Below are 19,809 nucleotides of genomic sequence, written 5' to 3' on the forward strand. Positions count from 1 at the left end.
CTTGGGGGGGGTGAACAATGGCCTCTCTCTCGTCTAAGGGTAACATTAGGTGTGGCTTCTGAAGGGTTGAATACGGACTCTCTCTCTCTCTCTCTCAATTCCCAGCTGTTAAAGGAAGCTCCCTAACACCTCTTCCTTACCGATATATTTCTAGGTGCGGCTGGGTAAATAGTTCTGTACGTTTTTTCATGCAGAGTACGGCGATAGAATGACTTACGTAGCACAGAGGAGGGCGGAAAGTTGTTATAAGGGAAATAAATCGCTTAGGAAGTGTTAGGCCAACGAGAATACGGGTCTTGGTTTACTTGGTTTACAACTGTTATAGATATTTTACGAATGGACGACGCCACTGATCTGGTGCATGGATCATTTTTTTATTATTTGTTTTTCATTCCTCTGTTCTGTTAAAAGAATACGTGGTCAGTCCTCAGTCAAGTCGCCAAACGTTCTGTAACTCCTCAAAGGTACACATGAGCCAGTTCTGGGAAGCAGTGTCGTGTGGCGAGTATTTCCCATCCACACAGGCATTTGTTGTGTCACATGTTCAAACTTCCCACACTAGGAGCAAACCTGATCAACGAAACGCCCGGCCAAATGAGGTGCTTACCGTGCAGATGAAAACAGAGAGTAATACTGTCCACAACCCAAGATGGAGTTAATGCACTTAAAGGTCTCCACTAACGCGCACAACACCCTACCACCTCCACTGTCTCAGCCACACTGACTCACCAGCCGAGGAGGCGCCTGGCTGCCAGACGGCGGTTGACGGCTACACGGGAGAAAGCACTACAAAAAGACAAGCCTGGCAACTCACCAGCATTCCCCTCTACACTGCCGTCTTGAGCATCACGCCCTCCCGCCTCCCTCCCTCCCTCCCTCGCCTACCCACGGTAAGGCACCACGTCCAGCACAAGCAACGTCTCCCAGTTCAATGTCCTAAAACGGGACACTGCCGCCTCCCCTGTTATGGAAGCTCCCTAACACCACTTCCTATGCGATTTACTTTGATTATTACTCCCCAACACCTCTTCCTAAGCGATTTACTTTGTTTATTACTCCCTAACACCTCTCCCTAAGCGATTTACTTTGTTTATTACTCCCTAACACTTCTTCCTCAGCGATTTTGTTTTTTACTCCCTAACACCTCCCTGAACGATTTACTTTTACACTCCCTAACACCTCTTCTTAGGCGATTTACTTTGCTTATTACTCCCTAACACCTCTTCCTAAGCGATTTACTTTATTACTCCCTAACACCTCTTCCCAGGCGATTTACTTTGTTTATTAATCCCTATCACCTCTTCCTAAGCGCTTTACTGTATTACTCCCTAACACCTCTTCCTAAGCGATTTACTTTATTACTCCCTAACACCCCTTCCTAAGCGATTTACTTTATTGCTCCCTAACACATCTTCCTACGCGATTTACTTTGCTTATTACTCCCTAACACTTCCTAAGCTATTTACTTTATTACTCCCGAACACCTCTTCCTAAGCGATTTACTTTGCTTATTATTCCCTAACACCTCTTCCTAAGCGATTTACTTTGTTTATCACTCAGTAACACCTCTTCCTAAGCGATTTACTTTGCTTTTTATTCCCTACCACCTCTTCCTAAGCGATTTACTTTGTTTATTACTCAGTAACACCTCTTCCTAAGCGATTTACTTTGCTTTTTTTGGGGGGGTCCGATTCTGGGCAAAGGCTTCACAGCCTGCTTTCAAGGCCCAGGAGTCCTCCTACATACCATACACTTCTCCATGTCACCACTTCGGCGCTAACAACCACCATCCATACTGAATACATGCTAGGGCTGTCTCATACGGGACTGGTGTATTGGTATTAGCGGGGGTATTTTTACGAGATGTCGGCGGGTCTTCTGGTAGATCAGTAAAGCCTGCTTTTTATGAAATTCAAATCCTTAAGCTATTCCCTGCCCCAGCGGGGATTTGAACCTGGGTCCGGTAGGACTGCAGGCCACCTCTCTACCGACTGAGATACCTCTTCCTAAGCGATTTTAGTACACCCTGCTAGCCTCATTTGTATACTTAATATCACCATACACTTAATAACATTGCACAAAACTGTATTAACCAGCCGTATCCTAAAATAAATCGATAAGGAAGAAGTGTTAGGGAACCTCCTTACCCTACGAGAATACGAACCTAAGTGTTGTCTTCGTAGCACATCCTACTTAGTGAATTATTGCACATATACCTTCACAGTCTTGTATGCTATCTTGCAATATCGATACAGTCTGCACCAATAATATACAAGGGGATAATGAAAGCAAAATAAATCGCTAAGGAACAAACTCTAAGACAAACGACCACCAGCTACGGGATTACGGTGTCTGGCTATAGATGGATATAAAATGAGTACATGAATAAAATGCCCTGAATACACTTTTGGCCAAGGATGAGGAGGGATGGAGTGGAGAGGTATATGAGAGAGGGGGGTGTGAGCTGGGAGCAGGGCAGTGAAATGGCGGGGGACGACATGAAGGCGATTTGTCTGCGGCCACCCCTTAAGGGATTAAGGAGTCTGGCAATAGATAAACAGATAGATAGAATTCGTTTTCCCACATCTTCGAGAACAGAAATCCATTTAAAACTGACTCTGCACACTGCTGTACTGCGCTGTCTGACGGCTGACTCAAACTTTTAAAAAACTAAATACAAACGGATATCGCTGCTGTGTTGCCAGTCATTAACTACACTTTTTTAATGCGAGGAAGAAGGAACCAAAGGCTGAGCCCGCAAAACAGTTCCTTCCAAGAAAAAAACAAAAACAATACAAAAGAGAGCCAAATTCAAGATCCGTTCATTTCGAGATGCCTGGACACACTGCGTTTCAAAGACTGGAGATCATAGGAAGTAGGAAATACAGAGGGAGACAGTTCCAGAGTTGACCTGTTACTCTAACCTGCCTTAAAATTGCCATCTCCGTCGTGAGTACGGAATTGTAACAGGAGATTAACAAGAATTTATGATGCTTGTCACGAAGAAGTGCTACAGAGAGGATGCTGAGCCACAGTAGTCTTTTGGCACTGAGCTACGTGATACAGACTGATAAAGGACAACATTCTCTCTCTCTCTCTCTCGTCTAAAGGTAGCAATAGGTGTGACGTCTGAGGGTTTGAATATTGGTCTCTCTCTCTCTCTCTCTCTCTCTCTCTCTCTCTCTCTCTCTCTCTCTCTCTCCATAATCGCCTTCAAGTCCAGATCAGTCAACCACACACCCACAATCACGCCCAACACAACAAAATTACTCACAAATCAGTTTTTAATCCATTTACTGATCCGTGATGTTGAATTCTATCTATCTATCGCCAGACGCCTAAATCCCGTAAGGGGTGGCCACAAACAAATCGCCTCCATGTCGCCCTGTCCCCCGCCATTTCACTGCCCTGCTCCCAGCTTACACCCCCCTCTCTCGTATACCTCTCCACTCCATCCCTCCATCTCATCCTTGGCCTCCCCCTCCCTCTCCACCTCACTCACATACACTCCTCGTCAGTCTCTCACTCTTCATCCTGTCCACATGGCCAAATCACCTCAGTGCGTTTCTCCTAACGCTTCCTATCACATCCACATCCACACCACAAAGCTCCTTCACTTCCAAATCTGTCAGTCTCTCCACGTAACTCCAAATCCACACCACAACGCTCCTTCACTTCCTCATCTGCCAGTCTCTCCACGTAACTCCACATGCTGACCAAAAGATGTTGAATTCATTCAGTGATATCAAAGACACTTTATGTTATTTAGCGTGTTAGTTGTGAGGAGCCTGTGGTGTTACGTGGAGACACAGATATATGAAAAGAGAAAGAAACGTTGTGGTGTTGATGCCGAGGTGACTGAGTGAGAGAGTGGCGTGGATGGAGAATGAGGCTAGAGGTGTGTAAGTGAGGTGGAGGGGGAGAGGAGGAGGCGGAGACCGAGGATGAGATGGAGGGGTGAGAGTGGAGTGGATGGAGAATGAGGCTAGAAGTGTGTATGTGAGTGAAGTGGAGGGGGAGAGGAGGCGACGGAGACCAAGGATGAGATGGAGGAATGGCGTTAAGACACTACATGAGGGAGAAGGTGTGAGCTGAAGGAAGGACAGTCAAATGGCAAGGGAATGAGCGACGAGGAGGCGATTTGTTTGTGGCCACCCCTTCCGGGATGCATATTCACCAAGTCTGGAAAGGTTCGCGTTATGGGGGAAATTAGGACCAATCACAGCTCGAGCTGAGGCAAGCCAAGTGTTACCAGCTCAAGACGTCATCACTTACTTTATGACTTCATCACTTACTTTATAAACATACAATTACTTTAAGTACTTCTGAACTTATCAGTAAAAGAATGTATATACAAGGCACGTAATTGACATTTAACAACATTATAGGCAGGTGAGGCAAATATGACACCGTACTGGAATATAAATGAAGGCTAAGACTACGTAAAGTATCTGGTAACATATATACACACTTGTACTTCTTTCGGTATTCAAATTATTTAGTTCTTCTCCTAAAAAAGATGTATGGACTTACAAAAACATAGGTATTACATTGTATATCACACGTATATCAAGCGCAGAACTGAATGAAATGGCTAAGCATATCAGTTTGCGTACTCATGGTAATAATAGTAGCCGAACCGAAAAGCACCTAAGAAGACAATAACACATCTCTCAACATCCTCCATTAATCTACTTCCCTTCCAGTCACTATATGGCTTCTTCTTATCTGCCACAGTTCAGTCCACTGTGTCTCATGCACTTACTTGCATCTTCTTACCCCACACACCACCTCACATGCTGCACAATTTTTTCTAATATCTTACACATGCCTTCCTCCTCATTTATCTCCTCCTACCCAGCTGCTTCTCTGCTTGTTTCTTTTCTGCCTTTTTTTTTTTTTCATCCTCCAGCAACCTTTCTACCCTCTTTGCAGAACTGGCTACTTCCTCCTACCTACGTGTACCTCTGTTCACCAACAGCTTCTGCACTTCTATCTTGGAAACTACTATGAAGTGATTAGATAGTCCACTCCCCAAATGCCTATACACTTGTGCCCAACACACATCTTTTCATTTGCCCCCCCCCACACACACACACATATACCCTTCCATTCATCCAACACACCACCCTCCTCCTCATCATTGGCCATGTACACCGTGGACCATTTTTGTGCCTAAAGAAGGTATTGATTGTCTCCAGGCCCTTCCCTACACCAGTGCCACCAGAGCACCACCATTGCCATCCATTTCAGTGGGTACATCCCACTCACCCGCCACCCCATATTCCCTAACATTCCCCATTTTCCATTCATACCTCCAGTCAAAAACAATCCTCTCAGAGTTCTCCAAGAACACCTCCATATTCACCCAAAACCCATTTATAATGTATAACTAATTTTCACAAAAATATTTTAAATAGGCAGTACCCATACCTGTGTGTTAAGCCTATTTAGTACTTCTGTATATAATATTACAACGACAGGTTTTCTATATCGTCTTCAAATAAAATTGTTATTTTTGTGGTAGCTGGTAGCAACTATCCACTCGCTTGATGCAGTACTGCCTGCATCATCCTTCACCACTATCATTCTTTTTCTGTATCTGTCCTCCTCTCTTCCTATTTCTCCCACCTTTCCTGTCAGTTTTTATTACTCTCTTTTCCTTTTCAGGTGGCTTTACAATGAGTGACAGGCCAAATGGTTTTCTGTATGTCAGGAAAGCATTTACAACGCTGGGTAGTAACCATATAACCAACCTATACATTTTCCCTCTTTGAGGGTGGGGTGCTCAACCACTCAATGAACATAATGCAGAACAATCATCGTGAGATCTACACGACTCAGATCAATAAAATGGCATTATGCAGGAACGATGTTAAGCGTCACATCTATCTATCTAACTATCTATCTATAGCCCGATGCCGTAATCCCGCAAAGGGTGGCCACAGACAAAACGCCTCCAAGACACTGTCACCCACCATTTGACTGCCCTCCCCCCTACTCAATCCCCCTCCCTTATATACCTCTCAACTCCATCCCTCCACCTCATCTTTGGTCTCCCCCTCCCTCTCCCTCCCTCCACCTCACCTACATACACCCTCTTAGTCAGTCTTTCATTCTCCATTCTCTCCACATGTCCAAACCACCTAAGTGTATTTCTCCTAATCTTTTCAACCACATCCACATCCACCCCACAACGTTACTTCACTTCTTCATTCGTCAACCTGTCCCTCCACGTCACTCCACATGCTCCTCTCAAGTAACTCATTTCCACTGCTCTCACTCTTGACTTGTTCCCCTCTTGCAAGGTCCACGCCTCGCTTCCATACGTCAGGGTAGGGATCACAGCACTATCATGCAGTGACTTCTTAACTTCCACACTCACCTCCCTATTTCTCATCACTGCTTTCAGTCAACCAACAAACTTCCGTCCCTGCTGTACCCTTTCAAAAACTTCATCCCCAAAACTCACATCATGAATGATAATATCAAGACACAAGCTCCTGGTTACTATAAGCAAAAGTATTATTAGGCTAAACTTACTAACCCTAGATTACAGATGACTTCATCCTCATTATCATCATCCGTACCTCCTTTCCCATCCTTGGGCAAAATGAGGAGTAGCAACGTCCAGACAGTCCAAATCTGCCCAATCCAATGGGCCACGCTTCCATTCACTCACCATTCAAGCCCCCAGGATCCTGGCTCTCTCGGATACACAAAAAACATTCACCACGTTCTGTAGCTTCAAATAAACATAACCGACAGAGTCAATCCAGATGCTGTCACATTAAAATGGGGTACAAAATCCCTGATCACGCACTTCTCCTCACAATATTCATCCAGCCAGCTCAATCTCTTGTCAGTCCCCTAGCCTCACCGACTTTCAAGCCTGTCTCCCTCACACACTCATGCACCATATCTCTCCACCTTCTCCTTGGCCTACCTCGTCTCCTCCCTCCTTCAAATTCGCTCAGGTATACCTTTCCCCTCCCCTTCCCCCATCCACTTAAGCACTGTTGTTAGTTGGTGTCAGGTGGGAACCTTACAATATTGTTCATTCCCATTAAATATATTCATTACATACCGTATTGTTTGGAAGGGGTGTTAGTGTTCGCTGGTGACTAGCTGGGTGTAAGTATGGTGGTAGGGCACACCTTTACCTAGAGGTTAGACTCATAAGTAATTTTCCCCATAAGTTATGTTATTTATAATTCACGGAATTTCTAAGTCATGGTAGGTATTAAGACTAAAATAACTGCGAATTACCTGAGTTGACTATAGTTACACAACTGCCGAAGATGAACTTGGCTAAGGATTAGAGATCATGCTGTGTTACTGTGGGCTGGACTGAAGCTTTTGATGGGGTCGCAAGGGAAGTGATGTAGTGATGTGTAGCAATTTGAGGTTGGGGGTGGCTTTATGGTGTAGTGGAGGTAGGAGCACGGCCACACCACTTGATGGTCAATCAATTAGATCCCTTGAAATTGTAGACCAATTTCTGCTACCCTGGCGATGTTATTGGTGCAGGTGGTGGTGCTGAACAGTCCCATTACCAAGATGTGTTGGGAATGGGGGGGGGGGGGAATCACAACCCAGCCTGACTTCCTGAGTGTTCTCACAGTCCACAAAAGGGAAACTGTTTGGTAACTGCATTTGGAGTGTCATATAGCATGGCAGTAAAACATGGCATATAAAAGCAGAGGATACAGTAAGGCTGGAAAGAAACAAGAGAACCATCTGATGGATAAGGTACACAAAGTAAAACTAGTAGATGAGATAATTTTGTTTCATTTTGTTTACAAAGGCTCCAAACTGCTTGCATGCATCGCCCTCAGTCCCCTGATGGTGGCTCTCCATGCTGCTCAATTTCTGCCAACCTCCCTATTCAGTCCCTTATCCCTGAGGGCATATTCTATGACCTCGTCCCATGTCTTTTTTGGTCTGCCTCTCGCAACCCTACCCTCAACGTTCACATTTCTCACTTTCTGCACCCAATTGTCATCCCCCATCCTCTTCACATGCCCAACCCATCTCAATCTACCTCTCCTCATCACGACATTAGTACACTCCAGTTCCAACCTTCCTGTTAACTCTTCCCTCATAAACTTACCCCCCCTTCCCAGGCCCTGCATTCCAGGAAGCACTGCACAACCAGAATACTGTAACTGAAACAAAGGGTGGCAATAGAAAGGAGGAGATTGAGATGATTTACACTTATCAAGAGGCTGGACTAGGGGAGCTGAGTGAGGTTTAAGAGTATACAGGTAGTGAGCCATCACCAGACAGGTCCATCCATCCATCATCCCATCCTACGTTGCCCTATGAGGAGCGTAGGAGCCCGGGGCTAGGCAAATTGGTCCTGACATTTAAGATGAGAGTGACTAGCCTCACTCATCCCTGAATGGCATTACGTGAGCAATAAACCCCAACCACCCCTTGGATATAATCCTTCACCGGCTCAATCCAATTGGAGTGCCGTGATTATCCATGAAACCACCAGGCAAATTTGGATACTGTATATGGTTACCACCCAGCTTAGTAAATGGTTCCCTGGTGTACAGGAAAGCATTTGGCTTGTACCTCAGTGTAGAGTCACCCACAGGCAGAAGGAAGAGGAAACAATGAAAGAAAGAAAGACAGAAGAGGACGGAAGGAAAGAAGGATGGAGGAGAGGAAAGAGCAGACACCCGAGAGCGGCACTACATCGAGTGAATGGATGGTGAGCGTCCCCACCTAAGAGAAAGTTAAAAAAAAAAAGGGGGGGAGGGGGGGAAGGGGAAGAGATGGACGAGAAGGTGGGTGCAGACCTCAGATCTAAAGAAATTACCCAGCAGAGGGTAAATCAGTGAGGTTCATAACTCTGAGTCTGTCCATAAGGATAATAAACTCATATTTATAAGGGAAAAAATATATATATCCCTCCAATGACTGACATTCCAGCTGATGTACTTGTGGGAATGACTTCTGGCAGAGTGCAATGACACCAAAGCTTTTTAAAATAGTATCTCTAAGGACATGGGTTTTAAAACATGCAGACTGTGATTTTCCAGCTTTAGACTACTAACAATACCAAACAAGAAAGATTTCCATCTCAGTGTATCTTCACCATAATTTTATAAGGTCTTTAACCCTTTAACCGCGGGTGTCATTCCAGAATGACACTGCAAAAACTGGACCAAACCGCGGGTGTCATTCTCGAATGTTTGTGAATATTTTGAATATCCCGCGTTTTTTCCGTGCGCCAATTGTTTCAAGGGAGAGTAGCTATTAAGTTCTTTCACTCCAGCCGACCTCCACCTCCCTCTTCCCCCCCCTGGGGCCCCACCTCCCACCCCCTGGGCCCCCCACCCCACCCCGGACCAAACACTCATCAGTACCTGTCCAGCTGTGTGAGTGACAACACTGCTGATGTGATAGTGAAGTGCAGGCAATTACAGTGCCTTTTACCTGCCTTAGTGAACACAGAGTGGGTGTTTATCGTATGTGCAGTGTTCATATATGTTTATAGTATTATTATCAGAATGAGGTTGGCATTTGGTAATGGTGTGTGAGCGAAAAATAGTGATTACAACACCGCTGATATGGCAGTGAAGTGCAGGCAATTACAGTGCCTTTTACCTGCCTTAGTGAACACAGAGTGGGTGTTTATCGTATGTGCAGTGTTCATATATGTTTATAGTATTATTATCAGAATGAGGTTGGCATTTGGTAATGGTGTGTGAGCGAAAAATAGTGATTACAACACCGCTGATGTGGCAGTGAAGTGCGGGTAATTACAGTGCCTTTTACCTGCCTCAGTGAACACAGAGTGGGTGTTTATCGTATGTGCAGTGTTCATATATGTTTATAGTATTATTATCAGAATGAGGTTGACATTTGGTAATGGTGTATGAGCGAAGGTAATGGTGTGTGAGCGAAAAACAGTGATTTTACACCTCTCACTTCTAACGGCACTGCCCGTCCTGTGAAAGTCAACAGAGTCATGAAACCTACATCAATGGAAAGCTGAAGGTTAGTACTTTCTAATGGTACCTTATTTTTTTCTCTAGCTTTATTCTGTGCAGAGTTATTAAGGTTTAAAAGTTTGTTTACATTTGGCTGAAACCCCCGCGGGAGAGGACAGTCAGACCAAAACAATACCCGCGGTTAAAGGGTTAAAATTGGGAGACACTACTACAGTCGCGGTGCACAACTCCGAGGTTGTCATTATCGTACCATTTTCTTTTTTTTTATGTGAGGAAGAAGGAACCAAAGGCCATGAGCCCGCAAAACTTTTCCTTCCAAGAGAAAAACAAACTACAAGAGAGAGTCAAATTCAAGATCCATTCATTTCGAGATGCCTGGACACACTGCGTGTGAAAGACTGGAGATCATAGGAAGCAGGAAATACAGACAGAGGGAGACAGTTCCAGAGTTGACCTGTTGCATAAATGAAGGAGTAACGGTTAACTCTTGCATTAGAGAGTTGGACAGAAAAGGGGTGAGAGTTTGCTGCTAGACGGGTGTTACGCACCCGTCGTATAAGTGGAGGAATGCATGCAGACAGTTCAAAGGAACAGTGACCATCAAAGTAGCAATAGAAGAGATAAAGATGCAACACTGCGACAAAGAGACAGAGGTTGAAGGGAGTCAGTAAGAGGGGGAGAGTTAATAAGACGAAAAGCCTCTGACTCCACCCTACTGAGAAGAGCTGTATGTGGGGAGCCTCCTCATACATGAGAGTTGTACTCCACACAGGGGCAGATAAAACCCCTGTATAGAGTTAACAATTGTGCAGGAGCAAAGAAGGAACGGAGTCGGCTTAGCACACCCAATCGCTTGGAAGCAGATTTTACAAGAGATCCAATATGATCTTTCCAAGACAAGTCCCGAGCAAATGAAACCCCAAGCATGTTCAAGGACATGGCAACCTACCATTCAAAAGTGCGTCTCATTTCACGTATAATACGAGACGCATGTGATTCGTGTATAATATGTTTGTCTATGATAATATTCATGTATAATATATTCATGCATAATAATATGATTTGTGTATTATATGATACGAAATCAGACGCACTTTTGAATGGTAGGTTGCCAGAGTACGATAATGACAACCTCAGAGTCGCGCGCCGCGACTGTAACTCTGGCGACATTACAGGTATGTCCATAAAAGAATTTTTTGTTCCTAACAACCTCATCTTTTCAGCTGCTGAATTTGAAGGCAATATGAGCTACTGAGAAAATGAACCTCCAACCAACAGACATGATTCACAAACACCATCTTGAAACCGAGACCAGCATAGGGCTGCTCAGTGACAGTAGCTATGCAGTGCGTGTGGATAGTGAACCGAGTGAATTTTTCTATTTGAAGGTTGGATTGAAACAGGGATGTGTCTTATTTCCATGGTTGTTCAATCTGTATATGGATGGGGTTATAAAAGAGATACAAGGTAGGGCAGTGGATATTGGAGTGGCCCTGGTGAGAGAGGGCAGTGTTTGGAAACTACCTGTACTGTTGTTTGCAGATGATACTGTGTTGTTAAGTAAAGATGAAGGGGAGCTGCAAGGCTTTGTGGATGAGTCTGGGAGCGTGTGTAAGAAACGGAATCTAAAGGTGAATGTAGGGAAGAGTAAAGATATGGTCTTCGAAAAAAGAGAAGTCAGTGAATGTGCAGTGAGGCTGGATGGTGAGGAAATGGAAAATGTGAGTGCATTTAAGTACTTGGGCAGTGTGATGAGTAAGGCTGGAATTTTAGAGGGTGAAGTGCTTGAAAGGGTGCAACAGGAAGAAAGGTTGCTGGTTCCTTGAAAGCAGTGATAAGAAACAAGGAAGTGAGCATGGAAGTGAAAACGCTACTACATGACAGTATTGTGATACCAACTCTAACGTAGGGAAGTGAAGCTTGGACCTTGTTGGAGGGACAGAAGTCAAGAGTGAAAGCAGTGGAAATAAGTTATTTGAAAGAAGACCGTGGAGTCACATGGAGAGACAGACTGACAAATGTGGAAGTGATGGAGCATTGTGGTGTGGATGTCGATGTGATAGGAAGCATTAGGAGAAACACACTGAGGTGGTTTGGACATGTGGAGAGGATGCAGAGTGAGAGACTGATGAGGAGAGTGTATGTGAGTGAGTTGGAGGGGGGGAGAGGGAGGGGGAGGCCAAGGATGAGATGGAGGGATGGAGTGGAGAGGTATACTAGAGAGGGGGATGTGAGCCGGGAGCCGAGCAATGAATTGGCGGGGAACAGGACGACATGGAGGTGATTTGTTTGTGGTCACCCCTTACGGGATTAAGGCGTCTGGCAATAGATAGATAGATAGACAATATTCCTTCTGTTGCTGAACAAATTTTTTAGAAGTGAGAATTATGATCCTCGTGTTGCAATCTCAAGGGTTCCCACACATGATCCTAGGAAATGGTTGGCCTCTGTCTTGATGTGGCTCATGTGTGTGACCACCTCTGGCTACTTAGAGGTTGATGCCAAAATACTGCAGCTAACTGAAGGGGCAATAACAAGAGTGGTGGTGTGAATCTTGTACACATGTGGAATGTGAGACTGACTGACTGAATGTCTTTTGCCATTTCACTTCCCAACCCTTAAGAGAGTTTAGGCAAATTTTGATACCTAATATAATATTGGTCTACACAGTAAATTGTCATCTAAAATTTAACTGTACAGGAACACAAAAATGGAAGATCAGAATACCTTGTGATACCCCAGAGGTAACCAGGATGGATGAAGAATAACAACCAACAAGAACAAACCTGTTATTCATGTAGGAAAAAATAAATAAACACTGCATTTAGTGAACAAGTGGTCCTTGGATGCCCCAGTATTCTAATTTAATTAAAAACTTGTATAGCACTTTGTCAAAGACCTTGGCATTCACTTCTATATTTTTCGGGTTGTTCAGGTTCTGGGCATGTTAGAAGTTATCAAAAGTAACTGAGTCTCTTGTGAGTTTTTTGAGCTGAGAGTAATAATATGCATGTTTAAAAATGCTCCAAAACCTTTCACAGGGAAGACAACGCTGCTGATCAACACTGATGCATCTGGCACATATGTTATCTGTAATTCCACCCAGCTCAAATCTATGCTAGTTACTGAGAAGAGCTGCGTGATGTCCTGATCAAAACCTAGCTAAGTGAACTCAGTTAGTTCTATCTATAGCATACCTATGTTGGGTGGGTGTCAAGATTGGGGAAGGGGGCTTGAAGTACTGAGTTCTGATCAAGGTGTTGTATTGCCTTGTGTGTGAAGTGAGTATGTAGGTGCATTTTAACTGCTGGTGTTCAAATGTCTGAAATTGGGATGCTGCTGAAGAGGGTCTGCTAATATTTGTGTGATGATTTTTTTTTTTTTTTTTTACAGTAAGTGCCTAGCTGTGTTTTGTGGCTGTCATATGAAGACAGGGGTGCTATGTGTTGGTGCGGGGTACTGTGTGGAACTGTTTGACGCTCTAGTGAAAATATTCTCTCACAGGGAGGAGTTTAGCTTCAAAGTGCAAGTGAGCTGTGGGAGTGTCATTGGTGCTGCAAGTGGTTATGCCTGAAGCATTAGTCTGTATGGTGTGCAAGGTGTTGTGGTGGGTGTTAGGATCGGGGCCCCTGCTGGGGAGGCAAAGGGCATCACTGACCTTATATATATATATATATATATATATATATATATATATATATCTATCTATCTATTGCCAGACGCCATAATCCCGTAAGGGGTGGCTGTTTGACTTTGAGTTACTTGTTTTACGGAGAGGGGCACTAACCCTCCACCAACCCACTTGTTGACATGTAGGGAGCACGTATGGTTTGGTTATATGGTTACCACCCAGCGTTGTAAATGATTTCTTGGCTTACAGGAAACCATTTGGCTTGTCACTCAATGTAAAGCCACCTGTAAAGGAAAGAAAAGCAATAAGAAGTGACAGGAAAGATGGGAGAAATAAGAAGAGAGGAGGGCAGGCACAGAAAAAGAATGATAAAGACTAAGGAAGAAGAAGGCAGCACTACATCAAGTGAGTGGATGATGGTCGCCACCATATATATATATATATATATATATATATATTTATTTATTTATTTTACAGAGCAGTGAGTGTTTCTTTCTACCCCTGTAACTGTCATGAGTGCACTGAGTCAGGGGTGCACCACCTATTGATGTCTTATATGTGGTCCTTGAAGGCAAGTCCAGTGTAATAGGTCACTCCAAGGATCTTTGTAGAGGGGGTGTGCAGCACTGGCACAGTTGACATCCAAAGTCCCATAACTTCTCTTGTTTGGACTTTGAAAATCACCCTGGGAGATCTGCAGCAACCAACACTGATGACACAGTTCTATGGCCAAATCAAGTCATCATTACTAGTTGCTGCAGATTCACCACACTGATTTTCAAAGTACAAGGAGGGAGAAGCATGTGAGGCAGCAGGAATTTTCATGTTGACTGTACTGTGTAAAGTGTGAAGTTAGAGGTGTACCTGTGCTCATGCCTGCTGGTGGTGATGAGTGTGGTGGTGGATTTGGCTGCAGTGATCATCAGCCTCTTATCCTCAACCCATGCCTGAAGTATGCTGAGGTGGGCTGTGTCTGTGATATGGCGGCTGCTTCTTATGGTAATGTTGTTACCACATGAAGCAATGCTGGTGGCAGCTAAGTGTGTACGAATGTCATGCATGTACAGGTATAAGTTGAAAAGCGTGGGTGAAAATTCAGAGCCCTGTGGAACTCCTTGAAAGAAGTTTGGCGTCCATGATGGCTTTCCCTGGAGCGCAACATGTGCTTGTCTGTCAGATAAGTAGTTAGTAATCTAGCATTTGTTATTATTCTCCATGTTTGTGCTGTTGATCTGGGTGATTAGCTTAAGTCTGGGGAAGGCATCAAAGGCTTTACTAAGGTCTAATAAGAGGTGTACAGGCATGTTGTGTGGGTCATGAGGATGTGGTGCTGTCTGATGTGCGTTGCCACAGGTTGGTTAATAAGGTGTTTGGGGAGTCTAGTGCCCTAAAGCTATGTTGTGAGGGAGCAAGGACATGAGGTGTGACTTGTTAAAATATAATCATTCAGTTATCTTGGATAGCGTGCCAAGTAGTGTTACGAGTTGTGTGTGTTGGGTCGCTGTTTGGTTTAGGAACAGTAATGACTGCTTCAAGTATCCAAATGTTGGGAAGGCTAAAGTGTGTGTATGAATACTGGAGTTGGTGATGTTTGTGAGGGCAGGATGCTGTATGGTCCTAAAGGTCTCAGGTGTAGGCTAAGTTACTGATGCCGTCCAGCCCTATGCTTCTAAAGTCCATGGTCTCAATAATGTTATATGTCTCTTCTGGAATGAAGTGGAAAGGACTGTCTATGCAAAGACTGTTTTTTCAGATTCAGTGCATAAGGCTGCAGTGCACGTGGATAGTGGACTGAGTGAATTTTTCTATTTGAAGGTTGGATTGAAACAGATATGTCATGTCTCCATGGTTGTTCAATCTGTACATGGATGAGGTTATAAAAGAGATACAAGGTAGGGCAGTGGATGTTGGACTGGCCCTACTGGGAGAGGGCAGTGTTTGGAAACTACCAATACTGTTGTTTGCAGATGATACTGTGTTGTTAAGTAAAGATGAAGCAGAGCTGCAAGGCTTTGTGGATGAGTCTGGGAGAGTGTGTAAGAAACAGAATCAAAAGGTGAATGTAGGGAAGAGTAAAATTATGGTCTTCAAGAGATGCGAAGTCAGTGAATGTACAGTGAGGCTGGATGAGGAGAAAATGGAAAATGTGAGTGCGTTTAAGTACGGTACTGTACTTGGCTAGTGTGATGAGTATGGATGTAAGTTTAGAGGGTGAAGTGCTTGAATGGGTACAACAAGAAAGAAAAGTTGCTGGTTCCAAGAAAGCAGTGATAAGAAACAGGGAAGTGAGCATGGAAGTGAAAATGCTACTACATGACAGTATTGTGATACCACCTCTAATGTAGGGAAGTGAAGCTTGGACCTTGTTGGAGGGACAGAAGTCAAGAATAAGAGCAGTGGAAATAAGTTATTTGAGAGAAGCCTGTGGAGTCACATGAAGAGACAGACTGACAAATGAGGATGTGAAGGAGCGTTGTGGTGTGGATGTGATAGGAAGCGTTAGGGGAAACACAATGAGGTGGTTTGGCCATGTGGTGAGGATGGAGAGTGAGAGACTGATGAGAAGTGTGTATGTGAGTGAGTTGGAGGGGAGGAGAGGGTGGGGGAGGCCAAGGATGAGATGGAGGGATGGAGTGGAGAGGTATATGTGAAAGGGAGGTGTGAGCTAGGAGCAGGGCAGTGAAATGTCAGGTGACATGGAGGCAATTTGTTTGTGGCCACCCCTTACAGGATTAAGGCGTCTAGCAGTAGGTAGATAGAAAAAGGAACCAAAGGCCAAAAGCCCACAAGACTGATCCCTAAAAGTAAAAATAAAAACAAAATAAGTCAAAGTCAAGATCCATTTTATAGCAACATCAAGGCCAGGACCAAAGAATGCTGAGGTTAGGACTGATAGATATGGCTTTCTCAGACAAGTTAGGCTCCATTAGAAACAATCTGAGGTGGTTTGGCCATGTGGAGAGGCTGGAGAATGAGAGACTGACGAGGAGAATGTATGTGAGTGAGGTGGAGGGGGGGAGAGGGATGGGAAGGCCAAGGATGTGATGGAGGGATGAAGTGGAGATATATGAGGGAGGGGGGTGTATGCTGGGAGCAGGGCAGTGAAATGGCGGGGGACAGGGCAACATGGAGGCAGTTTGTTTGTGGCCACCCCTTACAGGATTAAGGCGTCTGGCAATAGATAGAGAGATAGACAGATAGATCTGGTCTCCATAATGCCAATACCCGTAGACCCTTCAAAAAGTATCAAAGTTAGAACTATACTCATTTTTTTTTTTTTTTAGTGAGGTGAAGATGCACTTGACAGGTTGGTGATGACTGGCTGAATGCAACATGTCCGAATAACATTTACTAACACAAATTTCCCCCTCAGATACCTGTATATGTTGTCAATTAATAATGCTAACGAGTAAAGAGATTATGAAGTAATGTTGCATTCAGCCAATCATCACCAGCATGTCAAGTGCATCTTCACCTCAATAAAAAAAAAAACTGAGTATAGAGAATACCAAGTTTACCGAACCTAGAACTGGAGAAAATGGCTCTCCTGTACTATAGTTGCAGCGCACGACTCTGAGGTTGTCATTATCGTACCCTGGCAACCTACCATTCAAAAGTGAGTTCAATTTCATATCATACACGAATCATATTATTATGCAAAGAATATATTATACACAAATATTATTATACACGAACATACTATACACAAATCACATGCGTCTCATATTATACACGAAATCAGATGCACTTTTGAATGCTAGGTTGCCAGGGCACAATAATAACAGCCTCAGAGTCATGTGCTTCTACTATAGGTTAGATCAGAAAATCTTGATGGCCAAGTCTGGGTGAAAACTGAAATTCTGACATTCTTCTTCTTCCAATCATTTATTTTTACTTCCCTCGCTCAGAACCCATGCATTTTCCCCCATACTTGTTAACCTTTGCTGAGCTGCTGACCTCGTATAAGGCACAATGAACATGCATGGGCCAAGCTGCATGCCTCATATGATCAATCAATAAATTGACAGTAACTCTCAGTTAGCTATTGTCACAATGTACAGCCAAACGCAATATCTGACGCTGTTAGCCTGGCTCTATGAAAGCAATATCCGTCGAAATTATGCAACATCTGGCACCAAAACATGAAGTGGCCGGTGGTTCTATGTATTATCTGGTGGTAAGGTGTATCAACCGGATCGTACGCGCTAGCCAACCAGTGCCCAGAAAAAGCCCTGCAACACACCAGCCAATCAGAATTCGTTGCAGGGGCAGCCCACCCAGAGTGCCAATTCTCTCATTTTCTCCCGAGGATCTCATCCAGTGTAGACGTATCTATGCGCTCTGCTCTTGTGACCGTTTGGTGACAAAACTCTGGTGCTGTGACTTACTCTGTGGCCTGCCATGACAAAACCCTGGTGCTGTGACTTACTCTGGCCTGCCATGCCTCTCTCCCAGTTGTTGCAAAGCCTGTGGCCTCTCAGTGCTTTGTGTCCTGGTGCTCTATTGTGATTCTGAAATTACTGTACACGTAATTACTGTCAGCAGACACCACAAGATTACGTGCACTGTACTGTACTGTACAGCATGGTGTACAGTACAACTCTATCCTCCAATGATTCCAACATGAGGTGAGTACATAGTACAATGTGTACTGTATTACTGTACTACAGTAGAGTAATCCCTGTACTATCCGGACGCCCACTTTCCGGACTCCCCACTTACCGGACATTGTGGGCCTGGACCTTCAGAACCCAAAAATGGCCAAAAAAAGAAAATCCCCCCAAAATCCAAATTTTTTTCCCACCCGTAATTTGAATTGCCAAGCGGCGCCGAACAGCTGTTTACACCACGGCCCCTTCACCCCTTCCTTCCTCCCCCCTTCCCTGTCAGGGTTGCCATTTGGTATTTTTCATTACCAAATGTGGGCCATTTTGGTACTGAAAAGTTCATTTGGTAGTGAATCAGCATGATCAATTACCAAACAGAGTTTTCACATGTACGAAGATAAAGAGAATGGAGACGGTGGACTGTCTGCTTTCTTTGATTAATCTGCTAGCATACATAGCACAACAATAAACATCTATCTATCTATCTATTGCCAGACACCATAATCCCATAAGGGGTGGCCGTTTGACTCTGAGTTATTTGTTTTACGGGGAGGGGCACTAACCCTCCACCAACCCACTTGTTGACACGTAGGAAGCACGTATGGTTTGGTTATATGGTTACCACCCAGCGCTGTAAATGGTTTCTTGGCTTACAGGAAACCATTTGGCTTGTCACTCAATGTAAAGCCACCTGTAAAGGAAAGAAAAGCAATAAGAAGTGACAGGAAAGATGGAAAAAATAGGAAGAGAGGAGGGCAGGCACAGAGAAAGAATAATACAGGCTAAGGAAGAAGTAGGCAGCACTACATCAAGTGAGTGGATGATGGTCGCCACCACCTACCACTAACAATAAACATGCTGCTGATTATTAGAAGAGTGATATTTCCATTTGTACATATAATTAGTGAAGAATAAATGCTTCCTTTAAGAATCTGGTAATGAAAAGTTAAATTTGGTAATGAAAACTGTGGAGTTTGGTAATGTGGCCGAGCTAAGATCTGGCAACCCTGTCCCCAGTTACTGCCTAACCTTCGTCCAGGGAAGACATTCATCACAAAGGATGCCGCACGTGCTCGTTTTTGTGAATAAACAGTGAATAAACTGCAATACCTCGCCACTAGACCACATGGGAATTTACAGTGTTGTGCAGTGTTACGAAATTAGAATTTAGAGTGCGAAGGATTAAGTGATGAGTGCAAAGTGGCGGTTGAAACTGGCGTGGTGCAGTTAAGAACAGAAAGTGCAGTGTTAAACAATTATTATTCACAGTGCAAAGAATTAAGTGTAGCACAATACTGGATTACTGTACACGCTTCAAGTGTATTTTCGCAACTGCCAGAGCCTTGGTGAAGGCGGCCACAGACATGCTGTAAGTACCCTGTACACTGCTAGGCCTAAGTATTTTCCATACTCACTTTTAATTTCTCATTCTCTGGTTCCTTTTCATTTCTTTCATGCTTTATGTCCATTATTGGTGTGAATAGGGTTTTAAATAGGTTTAAATAAGTGCTATGCATGTCCGGTAGGGAGTTATTTAGGTAGCTTTCAAAGTTAGGCTGGGTTAGGGTCATAAGTACCAGTCCAGCAGGCAGAAGCCCACTTT

At 44.1% G+C, this 19,809-nt stretch overlaps 1 protein-coding gene across 3 annotated transcripts in view; it reads right to left on the reverse strand.

Annotated features, from left to right (window-relative positions):
* Window positions 1-19,809, reverse strand: part of LOC145396108 (serine/threonine-protein kinase DCLK1-like) — a 276,644-nt gene that overhangs the window by 241,281 nt on the left and 15,554 nt on the right. For 2 of the 3 annotated variants that reach the window (XM_080269581.1, XM_080269583.1), the window contains exon 1: window positions 608-699. The exons of the other annotated variant lie outside the window; for it this stretch is intronic. The gene's annotated coding sequence lies outside the window, so the exon portion shown is untranslated. Of the gene's footprint in view, window positions 1-607; window positions 700-19,809 lie in introns of those variants that run through there. 3 annotated transcript variants of the gene reach the window in all.

Source organism: Coenobita brevimanus, chromosome 34, assembly GCF_032717465.1.
Source record: "Coenobita brevimanus isolate Jiangsu-jjx chromosome 34, ASM3271746v2, whole genome shotgun sequence".
Taxonomy (NCBI): Eukaryota; Metazoa; Arthropoda; class Malacostraca; order Decapoda; family Coenobitidae; genus Coenobita; species Coenobita brevimanus.